The sequence below is a fragment of the Nelumbo nucifera genome, chromosome 1 (assembly GCF_055504915.1).
Source record: "Nelumbo nucifera cultivar China Antique chromosome 1, China Antique-T2T, whole genome shotgun sequence".
Lineage (NCBI taxonomy): Eukaryota > Viridiplantae > Streptophyta > Magnoliopsida > Proteales > Nelumbonaceae > Nelumbo > Nelumbo nucifera.
In genome coordinates, this window is record NC_142649.1 from 129,539,678 (window position 1) to 129,551,521 (window position 11,844).

At 35.1% G+C, this 11,844-nt stretch overlaps 3 non-coding genes and 1 pseudogene across 3 annotated transcripts; all 4 read left to right on the forward strand.

The window, feature by feature from the left end:
• Positions 1 to 1,717: 1,717 nt before the first annotated feature.
• Positions 1,718 to 1,873, forward strand: LOC148803823 (U1 spliceosomal RNA). The gene has a single exon (XR_016081536.1). It is a non-coding gene; the product is annotated as a U1 spliceosomal RNA (small nuclear RNA).
• Positions 1,874 to 4,686: 2,813 nt separating this feature from the next.
• On the forward strand, positions 4,687 to 4,807 carry LOC148803824 (U5 spliceosomal RNA). Its single transcript, XR_016081495.1, has one exon. It is a non-coding gene; the product is annotated as a U5 spliceosomal RNA (small nuclear RNA).
• A 2,033-nt stretch (positions 4,808 to 6,840) lies between these two features.
• LOC148803825 (U5 spliceosomal RNA) lies at positions 6,841 to 6,952 on the forward strand (annotated as a pseudogene).
• Positions 6,953 to 10,241: 3,289 nt separating this feature from the next.
• LOC148803826 (U1 spliceosomal RNA) lies at positions 10,242 to 10,402 on the forward strand. Its single transcript, XR_016081497.1, has one exon. It is a non-coding gene; the product is annotated as a U1 spliceosomal RNA (small nuclear RNA).
• Positions 10,403 to 11,844: the final 1,442 nt, after the last annotated feature.

Sequence of the window (11,844 nt, forward strand, 5' to 3'; positions counted from 1 at the left end):
CATTCAAGGATAGATGGGCAGTGAATTTAGAGAAAAAAGAGAAGTAGATGAATGAACTAAGACCCATTTAAATTGATCTACAGTCATGAATGAACTAAAACCCATTTAAAACTCCAGTTCCCTGACCTCCATCAACTTGACCACATTTGACCAGGCTGAGAAGCACGAGATGCAATTCCAGCCAATGAACGGCTATTACTGAAAACTGCTCTTCAAGCTGAGGATCAAGCTTCTGACCTTGTTGATGCTTCTCAAGTTCCTCAGAACATGGTTGAAACTCGAGGCACCATTGGTTGAAAGGAACCGCATCAACCTGAACATTTGCATCCTTCACAAATCACAAGTTAAATAGAAATGAAATTTCTTTTATGTCATTACGTGAGAAACTTGTCCCAATAGAGGTTAGCTGCATTATCCCATTCAACCTTTAAAAAAAAAAAAAAAAACTGCATTATCCCATTCTCGTTAAAAGCTCAGATGCCAACATTTTGGTGATAATTGTTTAAGACTTGGTAAAAAAGAAAGTAAGGGTGCATTTGGTTCAGTCAGAATTGGAATCAGAATGTCCTCATCCCTGGGAGAGGGGGAGAGAATGACCATTCCCTCAAATGGGGAATGCCATTCCACCCACCAAGAATAGGAATTAGATTCTGATCCCCCCAACCAAATAGATGGGTCTATTCTGATTCTGGTTCCGGACCCCTATTCCCACAAACCAAATAGACACTATTTCATAAATGATGCCAAAGGTTATTCAACCCACGCTTCACAAACAAGAAATAACAATACATTACAACACTTCTGCAGCTTCGTCTTGGGCATCTCTTTGGCTGAAATAAGAACCAAGAACACCATATTTCAGTATCCCACCAAACTAACTAGAATTTGGATTTATACATGAATATTTTTAATAAACTGTTGTTATGGTCTTATGCATAAGTGATGGAAAATTCTGGAGGACTCACCAAAATTATTATGTGCTCTTTCACTGCTACTAGGTTATTAACCGTATGGAGTCTGGTGGTAGGACATTTGATAATTTGGACATCATCCCCAACCTCAAGCAAGGACGGATGACAGTTCTTGTGTTCCATGTGCTTCACCATCTCAAAGTGTCCAGAAATTTCTGGACCCAAAATTACCCGCTTCAGGATGACAACCTTCAATAGATTGTTTTTCCCCCACCATTCTCTTCTGTTGTTTGATTGTTTTTGTTAATGTTTTTAAAATCAGACCGTTTTACCCCAAAACTGCTTTTTGATAAAAAAACCGTTAATTTGGTCAGTGAATAATTGATTCAGGTGGTTGAACCATTGAATCGTTCAATCTGAGAACAGTTATTGGCTGTTTTTTAATTTTTGTCAGAGCGGACCGTCCGTTTGGATCAGATGGTCAAACCATTCAATCCGGGAATGGTTCCCTATCCAATCCGATTTTAAAAACCTTGGTTATTGTTGCTAACTTTCTTGTTGAAACTGCTCTAACCACCCTTTTCAGACTATAGAGAGGCCTTGAATTAGAGGATCTGGTTATATGTGGAGGAGAAGGAAGAATCGATGGAGTTGAGATAGTCTACCAGCTTCTTCAGAAATCTCCCCTGCTTGTTCTGTTTGATGGGTTTCTTCTACACCCCTTAAAACTGTTTTCATCTCCATTACTTTCACCTGATTCTCTCTCGACCAAGTATCACACTAAGATAATAGAAGAAAAGGAAAATATACTTACCTGAACGGGTCAATGGGTGATCAAAAGGGCCCATGGCCTAGACTTGCGACCTCCACTGCATTAGGGACGGGTGCTTAACATCTCCGCAAGTGGGAGAGTGTACGTCATTATTTGTGGCAGTGGGGATACGCGTTCGCGTGGCCACTGTCAACCTTTTAGGTTCAAGTTTTATATTTTTAGCATCAGGATCAGCAGTTTTTATGCAAATCTGAATCTGAGCTATTTGTTTACAGATCCAAATTTATTGTATTGCATTTACAGAACCATCTGTCTGCTATCAGGGAAACAGGGAAGAAAATCTTGCTTTTGGGGATCCATAAAAAACAAAAGCTTCTAGTTGATATAGTATATGTTTGGCATCAATGCTGCAGTTGCAGCAGAAAATGGTGCTGCTCATGTGTGGGTGAAAAAATGGTGCCTTTTTTTTTTGTTTGGAATCGTTGCTGTCAGGTAAGCCGTTTCCTGGAGCAACAACAACTTTTTCTATTAGGTATCAATGCTCCACGAAACGTTTTCTGCAATTCTACCCATTATCCAGTGCCACATCACTGCTCTGTTGGCAGTAATGAGTTGCAAATCCAGAAAATGCTAAATTTGGCGTTGCTCTAAGCCATGCCTTTCCGATTTCCAAGGCGTGGCTTGGAGCACTGTTTTCTATAAAAAAACGGTTCCAAACAGATGGCTATTTCCTGGAGCACCATTTTTTCCTACGTGACGCTGATGTGGCACCATTGCTTCAGGAAATGGCAATAATGCCAAATAACTGCATAAAAGCTCCAAATTAATCATAACATGCTGAATTCTTAGAAAGTGTGAAATGTCAGCCACTAAAATTAGAACTGATAGTTTAAGTTCCTAATCACTGCAAGAGGAGAGGAATTTTCTATGATATGTTCTTCTCACTTATCTTCTTCTCCCACGCTATATGGGAGTGTGCAGAGGTAGGTTATGTACATGTAGAGGTGTCAATTGGGCCGGATTTGGTCCAATATGATCCGATCCAATATGAGTCCACTATAAATGGATCAAGTCCAATCCAATGAATACTTTGGACTATTTTGAACTGGTCTAATTCAATGTCGGGACCGTCCAATCTGTTTAAATTGGTTTTGGTTTAGATTGGTTCCAATCCAATCCTGGTCCATTGTCACTTGTATACTTATCTTCTATCAATGGACCAGATATCAGTTCAATCAAACCCAATCCAATATAAAACCATTACAATGGACCAGGTCCAATCCAATCCAATAAATACTTTGGACCATTAAGTCTGGACTGTTTCAATTCAGTATGTCTTATAGGTCTGTTCAATTTGTCTAAATTGATTTGGATGGGTCCAACCCAAAACTAGTCCATTGACACCATTATGTACATGAGCATTCAGTCTACATGTTAAATTGATTTTCCTGCATCCCCCAACATAGTACTTGCTATTTTGTGGAGGCTGAGACATCACAAAACGGTGAGCGGTTTGGAAATGGATAGGTCTGTTAGTTGGGTTTTCCACTGAAGGAGTAATCATAGTTGATAGTTGATTTGTAGGGCAGGCCTAGAAGAGATTATGAACCTTGGATAGTTGGATTTTTGTACCTTGAATTTCTATTGAGGCTGTTTTTGGTTGCTGTGCAATTTTATTTGCACTAGTATAAATGCATGAGAGTGCAAATGAAAAAAAATGCAAATTCTCGTTTAGTTTTGTTTCGAGTTTTATTTTATTCTGCTTGATTTCTTAATTTACTTCTTTTGTACTGAAATCAAACAAAATAAGCTAGAATTTGAAACAAAAACAGGTCAGAATTTATACTCAAATCATTTGCATTACCATAGTTTTGCATCAGTGCAAATCTATTTGCATTGCAACCAAATACAGCCTGGTGGCCAAATTTGAGACTACAATTTAGTGCCATATGTTCATATTAAAAAGGCCAAGCCTGTAACTCATAGTTTCTGTCTTTATTTCTTTTTTTTTTTTTTTGAAAAAGTTAAGGTAAACTTTATTTATCAATATAATAGTCATACAAAGGAGTTTGGCTTCGGTCAATGCAAGCCCGTGTTCACACCGTTCGAACAGTCTCTTGGAACCTTGCATTGGGAATATCTCCCCATGAAATAATGCAAGCCCGTGCTCACACGGGCATTACACTGACTGAAGCCGTACTCCATACAAAGAGAGAAGAAAACCATAAACCAGTTCACCCCCAATAGAAATGGTCAGAGATCCCACAGACTAACTGAATTAAGCATCAGAAACTTGTTCTGATTACAGAAATCAGGTAGGACAGATAGCCAAGATGCTAATCTTGCCACAATACATTGGATCAACACCTCAGGATTCTTCTTCTCTTTTCTAAAAGTTCTATCATTTCCTTTTGACCATATAGTGCTGATTACTTCTGCTGGAATAGATCTCTAAATGTATTTGCCTTCTTTTTGATAAATCCAGAAGGTGCCAGCTTTGTAACAGATCCTTTACTGGTCACGGCATTACCCAACAAACACCAACAGCATAAAGGAAATGAGACCATATTCTCCAAGAAAACTTGCAATGAATACAGAGATGGTCAATGGATTCCTTGTCAAAACCACAAATTCCACAACTTAGGTCATCTAAACTAATTAATTTCCTCGTCAAGCCTGTAGCTCATAGTGGATAAACTTTTGTTTAAGTTGTTTTCCATGAAACAAGAGCTTGCTTTCTTTTTTGCAAGGATAAGTCTGATCAATTGACCTGCAATAGGTTGTCCTACCCTAAATCGAATCGAATTCAGGTCACTCTTAATGGGATCAAATTCGAACTTGGACAATCAGTTTATATTGGATCCTAATTTGAACTGAAGTTTAGGATCTTGGATGGGAGTAGGCTACTCGTGGTATCTAGGAGTCCCACATCTGTTGGGTGAGAGGACTCCACTGACCATCCGATTCTATGTCAGATGCTTTTGGCTATAATTCTAATTCGCTCAGCATTGTGGTGAGCACAAAGCAGACTATTCTTTTGCCTTTTACTAAAGAATACTAGTGTGCTTGTCTGCTCAAAGTGTCATACACCTATTTTTGGAGAGCCTTTCTCATTGATGAGATTGCTCCAACAAAACGTCATTCGTAAATATGATTTTAAGAGCTTCTGAAAAAGTCTTTTCGCACCTCAAATCCTCAAAACCACAGCAATGTTGTCAAAGTCTGTTTAACCTGTTTTGTTAATGAAGAGATTAAATTAAGACATCACCTTTTAAATTGATCATTTCAGAGCAGAAGAGTACCTTTTATCATGATTTGCAGGTCATCATGGATGATACCCAGTATCTTTTCTGCAGTTTCTGTTCTCATTTATGAAGTGTTCCAAAAAGAGAATTCAACAATGTATATAATCCTTCCTGTAAAGTACTTCTTAGTTGGTGCTGAATGCATATTAGTATTGATTTTTGCAATTCAGTTCTAATCCATATTAGAACTGTAGGGAAAGGGTAAATATAATTATGTCAACTTATCACTCTCTAGTGTTGTCCAATTGGTTGGTTGGTTTGCATTCTATTCTGGTTCATTTCCATTTCTATCAAGCAGAATCAATTTGAAGACTTAGATAGAAAGATATGTTTTGTTTCTTTACGCTTTATAACAATCATCTTTTATAAGTTCTGTTTTCAGTATACAGATCAAATTCTGTACTTTATCCCCCCTAGTGATCTAATAAATCTTTATCCAAGTATGAAGCATTGTATAGGATAATTTAATACAACAAACTGAAGAACAGAACATACCATAAATCTAGAGCACAAATGCAATAAACAAGCTTTTATTAGTTAAGTAATTTGGAACTAGTAGAGAATAAAAGCAAGGGTTTACTAATTAAGTGAAAGGATAGTGGGGAGGACTGAAATTTCTTTACATGTAAGAGTCATCTCTGGAATAAGGTCTACATGTTGTAATAGAGTAGCACTAGCAGACTAGCAGCTGTGGAAAATCAGAACTAAGGGAGGATTGAAATTTCTTCACCTCCCCATGCGTGTTGCACTACTGCATGGGCCCGGCGCACCCTACCAATTCTTCTGCTCTAAATTTCTTGTATTAGGCAACTGATGACCGTTTCTTCACTCTTTATCCGCCAAACAGCAAAAATTCTTTGTTGTTGTGACTCTGCAAAAGATGTAGATATTTTAATCCCAGTTTATATTCCTGCCAACACTTCGCCACCTTAATCTTACTTTAGGGGATTCTGTTTTTCATTTAATTTAACAAGTGATAAGTTATCTATAAAAACTTCGCATTAATTTTTGTGTTTGCAAGGTTCAGTTGGCTCAACTCTGCTACACCTGCTGTGCACTAGACATGATGAGACCCATAAAATCAAACCTATCTATATTACAATGCAGATGTAGAACTGCTGCTTATTAGAATCCTAGGATTCCTCACAAATTTGTAGCAATTGAAGTTGATGGCCTCAGCAGAGGTGGTCATGATGAGTAGAGAATGTGAGCCCCAACTCATCTGTCATTAACTCAAAACTGTGAGATTTGAAGTTGGGGATTGGTCTTAAATGGTCATTACATGGTTAAATATGGTTTCTTTCTAAATTCTATGTCAAAATCAAATTACTAATGCAAGAAGCAGAAGGTTCACTTGAACCAAAGCTTGTGTAGGTTTTCCTTCTAGGAAATTTCTTTTCTTTGTCAGAAAATTTCTTAGCTTTTCAATTTTTTTTTATCCAATTAGAGATGACTACATTAGTGATTATACTCCTTACAAGTGTGACCCACTTCCCCTGTATTATACCTTCTGAGTAAAATGTTACTACGTTGATCAATTCAGTTGCGGGTCATTTAACTTCATTTGGATTCCTTTAATTTGGGAAAAGTTACGGTGTTTTTATTATAATCACTTAAATCAGCTGAAATGTTAAAGTAAGCAGCGTAGTGTATATATGTCTCAAAGGATTGGCTTCAGCAGCTGGAGCGTTTAATATGAATATTCAGAAAACAGAGCGTGAGAACAGACACCCCACCTCGTAGATGGTTATCAGAGAGTTCCATCCCAATATCCCATATCGGTTAAGAGAGGAGAAGACCACTCACCAACGCCCCTATATCACATGCTTCTGGGTTAGTTTTAATCTCACGCAGCCGCGCGATGAGCACAGAGCGAACTATTCTTTCGCCTTTTACTAAAGAATACCGTGTGCTCGTCGCTCCTAGCGGCATACGCCTATTTTTTGAGGGCTATTCTCTTTCCTGAGATGGCCCAACAAAGCAAATTAAAACCATTTATTTATTTTACTTTTTTTTATTTAATGAGGTCATCTATGTCGGTTCCACTCTCTTTGCCATGTGCTGAAGGACACCAGAGCTGAGCAGTTCTATGGTGTGTGTATCTTATATCAAGAGGAACGCTACTTCAATAAGTTATAATATTACAATAAACAATACTGGTATAATAATAAAATATGTTTTCATTTTTAATATATAATATTTTTATTTTACACATAATTGTAAAATAAAACAAATGAATTATTTCAGGTAAATAAAATAAATTATATTTAATTTTCAGTTTTTATTAAATCTTAAATTATTCATTTCAATTTTTATAATTATAATTTTCTGTTTTCCATTAATTTTGTTGGGAAATTTCATTTATTTATAATAACTATTTTTTTCAAATAATAACTATGTTTTCATTTTTAACATATAATTATGTGTAAAATAAAATATATAAATAATCTAAGGTAGATAAAATATATTATTTTTATAATTTTTAGTTTTTATTATTTTTTTTGAAAAAATTAAATCTTAAATCATTTATTTCAGTTTTCATAATACTATTTTTTAACTTGTATTAAAGATGAAAAACAATCTAAAACTACTCAATATATAATTTTGTCAAACTAGACACAGATACGCCTCCATATCGGTGTGATACGGCCCAATATTGTACCGATACATACGATTCATGAAATACGTATCTAGTTGTAACGTATCCTATATCCATGATTATGGATACAGATAAAATACACCTCGTATAAGGAATATCGTATCAATACCTTAATCCTTGCTAGTAATCAAACTGCTAGAATACAAACCATGGTGATGCTGAAATATACAAATATTTTGATCTAGTGTCTTTAATGGGCTTTCATGAAACTCTTTTTTTTGTGGTTATCTTCTATTTTTGTATGGATCAAGCTTTACCATTCAACCTGTCATCACAAACAGTTATTCTGTGGGTCAATTGGTTTTATCTCAAACCATCTTTGGTGTGATAACATAATTCATTCATGGCAAAATCTCATTGATTTGACCACAATAATGTGCATTGATGATGTTACCAACAATTTTATTTGTTTTGGTGTGGTTTTTGGTTTCACTTGCTTTTGTTACATAACACTCATTTTTTGTTTCCTATTTGAAAACACACCACATGGCACAAAGATTGCAATGAATGAATTATGGGGTGTGATGTGGTTTCAACCAAAGTTACTAATAAGCTTGATCCTAATAAATCGGATTGAATCGAAAAAGTTGATCCATTTAATTAACAATTTAAATTCGAATATACATTGATTTAAATTCGATCCGCCATAATCCAATTCGATCCAGTTGTTATTAATTATTATAATATATTATGACATTATATAAATAATATCTTATTCATATTATATTATTAAGTTTTTTTTATTACAATTCAAATCAAATCGGATATTCAATAAGATATTCGAATTCAAATCATAATCTTGAAAATCCAATGAATTCTTATTGAATTTTCGGATTTATTGTCAAATTAGATTGGATATACCCTTCATTGAATTCAATTCGATCCGTTTGTAGTCCTATGTGTATTGAGTGTTTTGACCAGGGGTGTAAACCAAGGTTTTTAAAGCCGGACCAGACAGGGGTCCGGTTCCTAGGTCGAATGGTCCGACCATTTAAACCGAACGGATGACTTGTTTGGACAAAAAATAAAAAATTTTAAAAAAGGCCAAAACTGTTGGACGGTTTAACTGCTCGGGTCAACGGTTCGTTGACCAAATCAATGTGACAATGTTTTTTGGCAAAATAACGGTTATGGGGTAAAATAGAACCGATCACTTGACAGGTTCTTGATTTTTCGGTCCAATCATCCGGTTTAGTTTTGAAAACCATGATGTAAACGGAGCAAATTCGTATCAAATCAAGTAAATATTTGAATTCAAATCTGATTAGAAAATTCGATATCTGAATTCGATTCAATACCTGATAGATATTGAAAATTAATATTCGAATTTAAATTTGATTAAATATTCAAAGATTCAATTTGAATATAAAATAAATATTTTCTTTATATAAAGTATATAAATATATAAATTATTTATATAATTTAATTATTATATTTTATATTTTATATATTATATATAAGAATTAAATAATTGGTTGAATTTGGATATTTATTGAATGAATAAAATTATATCCGAATTTGAATCTCATTAACTAATTGGTATGAATAAGATATCTGAATTCGACCGATTACGATATTCGAATTATCCAAATTCAATTCAATTATATAAAATCTCAAATTGGAAATCAAAATTTTAAATACCATTGACACCCCTAATTTTAACCACATGTATTATTTTTTTTATTTTAGTTTTTTTTTTACAAAAAAATAATCAGGAATAGCCTACCTCTTGAAATTGGTCAAAACCCAAAAAGGACCTGCGAAAGTGCTGATGTAATACATATGGGCCCGATATGATGTGAAATTTTGATCCTTGATTTCAACCACATCATAGTGAGATCAATTGCTTGAAATAACCCCACACCTCAGAAAGAACACACTACCAAATACCCTTAAGGGGGGATTAAATTGGGAACTGATTCATCAGATGAATCTAAATTAACTGAACAGATTTGGCATGAATAGCTAGTGTCACATTTGGCAGCTCTGATAGAATGCTTCTGCCACATTATCTCCAGATCATGTCGAGGTTTCGGCCTAAAAATAGAGGAGAAAGCTAATTATTCCTATACAAACCTATTGACAAGATCTGTTTTCCTCTTAAAATTTTCTACTTTGGGAGTATTATTAAGGCTTACGAGATTTATAACTAGCAATGAAAGAAAAAAAAAAATCCAGAAAAGACGAAAGAAAAAATTGTTCATCCTTTGTAAAGAATCCTCTGGCTCTGAGAACCCAATCAGTACTTTCATATTTCATATTTACAGGCCACAGAGAAAATATGTGAGGACTGAATCCAATCTTCTCACCCCTGGTTTGAAATATATGCACCTGGGCTTGCATAGTTATCTAGCAAGTAGTCCAAAGGTATAAGTATAACTAATAAAAAAACAGTTAAATAATTGAAAATTCATCTAGGTTTTTTCTTTTTTTTTTTTTTTAATCTGGGTCCTCTTTTAGGTGTTACTCATCCGATGTGGGCCTAGGCCATATAACACCTGGCAAATTAGGAGAACTTAGAGTCCCACATTGGCGTGAGAAAGAAGCAAAGGAGATGGAGGTGTATAAATAGGGATAAAGAAGATGAGAGAAACATACTTACCTGGACGGGGTCAATGGGTGATCAAGAAAGCCCATGGCCTAGGTTGGTGACCTCCATTGCACTTTGGAGGGGTGCCCACCTAACATCTCCCTAAGTGGGAGAGTGTACGTCATAATTTGTGGTAATGGGGGTACGCGTTCGCGCGGCCCCTACCCAACTCTAATGTTTAAAACTTTGTTTGTAATCTCTAGACAAGGGAATTGATAGTTCTAAACGTAAACTTGTTGGTTAGATTGGTTGAAATGAGCACAAATACACACACATAGACAATATATTTTAGACTTACTGGAAATAGTCTCTTCTGAACCTCAAATCCTCAAAACCACAGAGGTATTGTCAAAGTCTGTTTAGCCTATTTTGCTTATAAATAAGACAATTGTTGTAAACTAGCAGAGTACCTTTTAATTAGGCTCTCATCATGATCATAGTCTCATTGAATCACCCAGTATCTTCTTTTGTAATTGCTATTCTTAACGATGGTCTTTTGTTTCATCTGTATGGTACTTGTTAGTGGTGCTGAATGAGAAACATTTTCAAATGATTTAGTATGGGATTTTAGACAATGATATCAAACTAATTCATTCTGTTTTTACTTCAGTATAGAATTCAAATCTGTTGCTTTGTTTAGAAAGAGGAAGAAGTAAAATTCGTGGTGTTCAATGCATCTTTGCTAAGTGCCAATAAAGATTGTTATACAGTGAACCTCCCAGTGATTTCTCATGATTTCAATCCGTGTCCCTTTGGCCTGGCCCTAGTTCATGGTAATAGACTAATAGTTACTGAGATTTCAAATTATGATAGGAGTTTAGTACTGAAGGAAAAGGGTATAGATAATAGATCAATTGATCGCTCTTTGATAAAACATTATCCAAGTATGAAGGTTGTTACTGATGAACAAAACACACCATAAATCTAGAACACTAATGCAATAAATAAGCTTTATCAGTTAAGTAACTTGGACTGGAGAATAAAAATAAGAGTATTAAGTGAAAAGATAGTGGGGATGACCGAAATTTCTTCACATGTGAAACTCAGCACTGGGATAAGGTGTACGTGTATTAGAGTAGCAGACTGGCAGCTGGGGAAAATCAGAACTAAGAGAGGATTGGAATTTCTTCACTTCCCAATATTGAATGCCCCTTTGGGCTCTGGCTGAATCCAAGTTTTCTTTTCTCATCAAGTGAATGAATTATATCCCAAGATGAAAGGAGGGTATGTATTTAGTAGAAGGTTCAAAATTGAGGGGAGAGAGAGAGAGAGAGAGAGTCCTGCTAATAACATACCAGTGTGCAAGTGCTAAGCATGGGCCAAATTAAAATTGAGAAGTGGTTGATTATCTCAAATGGGATTTGATAATTCATCCAACTATGTAAATTTAAAATTTCAGAAGTTTCATTTTTTTAACTAGTGTTCTTTAGTAACTAAGAATTTATTAAAATCAACAACCTTGTATTTTCCTACCTTTTATTCACACTTTTAAAGGTTTAAAGAAAGCCAAGTTTGCTAATAGACCTAATGAGAAGGGAGTGTGGATTATGGCTTTAGATTACCAATTTTACATGTTTACACCTGTATGATCATCAACTGAAATAAGA